Raw genomic sequence first — 2,332 nt, forward strand, 5'->3', positions numbered from 1 at the left:
AAAAAAAAAAAAAAAGAAAGAGATGAGGGAGGGAGGGAGGGAATGTGGAGGATGGGAGGGAGTGAACAAGAGACAGAGAAGGGGTCAGAAGAAGGAAGGCTAGATCACAGCTTTGGAGCAGGGGTTTTGTTTATTTGTTTGTCAGGGTCTCACTCTGTCACCCAGGCTGGAGTGCAGTGGCACGATCATGGTTCACCGCAGCCTCCAGGGCTCAGGCAATCCTTACCCCCAGTCTCCCAAGTTGCTGGGGCTACAGATGTCTGCCACCACAACCGGCTGATTTTTTTTATTTTTTGTAGACAGTGTTGCCCAGACTGGTTTTGAGCTCCTAGGCTCAAGCAATCTTCCTGCCTTGGCCTCCTGAAATGCTGGGATTACTGGTGTGAGCCACCAAGCCTGGCCCAGGAGCAGTATTTTGAGGGAAGGAGTTGTATACTATCCCTAAAGCCAACTGGGTGGGTTCGGCAGAGCAGAAGAGTGGCAGCTGTAGATGTCTGGCTTCTGGCTTTGGCAAGTTCCCCACTACCTGATACACGAGGGCAAAGCCTCTGATGGCTGCCTGCTCCGTCTAGAAGGTTGCCTCCATTCAGACCAGAGTCCCTCGCAGTCATCTTGCTGGACTTCACACCAGCTATAAACACCTGCCTCCCTGTCATGTGTCCCCTGAGGAAGACAGATTGCTTGCTTCTTCCATCACTCAGATTATTCCAGAGGCCCCTTGCTGCTTCCAGGGCACAAAGCCCTCACACGACTGTGTATACCATGAGAACCTATTATTTGCTGATTCATGCTTGCACCCTGGTCTGTGTCACCTGGTCACAGTGCCCCGGTTGTTTATTCTAGATTCTAAACTGCCAGGGGACCACTGCTACCTAATTTTCTTTTGTGTAGGAGGTGCTCAAAGCAAGGGTTTAATGACAGTCTTCACAACCATTTTAAATTTTGCAGCACCATTTGCGATGACGGAGGGGGGCTGGGGGAGTGTGGGGGATTGAGCTGGTTCTGTCAAAAAGCCTAACCTGTGGCTTCCATTAATTCTGGACTTTTTTTTTTTTTTTAAATTGATTTTTCACATCCTGTTCTCAAATACAATGGCTATCGTCTTTTTAAATCTCTGCAAATCTGATGTCTGACTCGGCTCCTCCCACGGTTCCCAGCTTATGGTTTGGAGTTTTTATTTCGTTAAGAAAGGGAGAAATTCTTGCTGGAGACCGGCTCTTCAGGCATTCAAAGCCCTCGCTGGCTTTGTCTGGAAAAGCAAGGTTTTTTTTTTTCCCTCAGCAGCTTTGAAGAAGGCATGTTAAATATCTCATTTTGTTTGCTGGCTCTTCTTGGCTCCGTCCCACCCACAGGGTGCTACAGAGCGACGTCTTTTGCGGTAGCAAAGGCATCATTATGACTTCCTAGCTGGCCTGCTTACTCATTTCTGAATCAGCCTTAAAAGCACAAACGTAGGAGGGCTTTGCACACTCACGCCCTTCCCAAGGTGACCTCCGGAGGCCTGAGGCCATGGGGAGAATGAGGCCTGAAGTGTCCAGCCTGCTGCAGGTGGGTGGACCACAGCCCTGCTGGCTTCTGCCTGCAAAGAAGTGCTTCACACACCCCAGCCACAACAGCGAAGCATCCTGGGGGGCCTCTTTCCAATGAAGGTTGCCCCGGCTGGCGCCAGGCTCCTGGACTCGTTGCCTTTATTTTCCCAGAACTTAGCCACCCACTGGACGGCCGGCACACGGCCCTGGGCTGAACCTCCGGAAGCTTTCATTTCCCTCTTAGCCTTGGTTTATTTGCTTATTTATTTTTCAAACACCAAAAAAGGCCGAAGATGGGAAACGTTGACCTTTTTGCACGCTTCTCCCCTGGGTCCCCTCACTGGAGGAAGCTAGTTGTGCTCATAATGGCGTAACTTCCCTCCCCCACCCCCAACCCCAACACATGCCCCAAAGCTGAGGCCAGAATGTGAGTCTCTCCATAGTGCAGACATCCTCAAAAGGGTGTGCGCTCCCCCCCCCCCCCATTTGAGCTCATCTGGTCCAGCTAATGAGCCAGGATGGGAGAAGCATCCGCCAGTCACGTGCTATGGGTGGTGATGGGGGTGCCTTCTCCCCATCACCCCACCCTGATGCCCCCATGGGTGGCTTTAAGCGGCAGCTGCAAAACCCCGGCGCAAAGGGCAGAGGAAGCCAGGGCAGAGAGAGCTGGCAGGCTCCGGGTGACACTAGTGACAAAATCGAGGAGCCCACGAGGGGCGGAGGAGGGGCGTCCAGGTGGAGCCGTGGCCAGAGAGGACAGCCCGAGCTCCCGGGGGCAGCGGGGGGTGGGGTGGGGTGGAGGG

Source organism: Carlito syrichta, unplaced genomic scaffold (assembly GCF_000164805.1).
Source record: "Carlito syrichta isolate Samal-C Ts95f unplaced genomic scaffold, Tarsius_syrichta-2.0.1 Scaffold302553, whole genome shotgun sequence".
Lineage (NCBI taxonomy): Eukaryota > Metazoa > Chordata > Mammalia > Primates > Tarsiidae > Carlito > Carlito syrichta.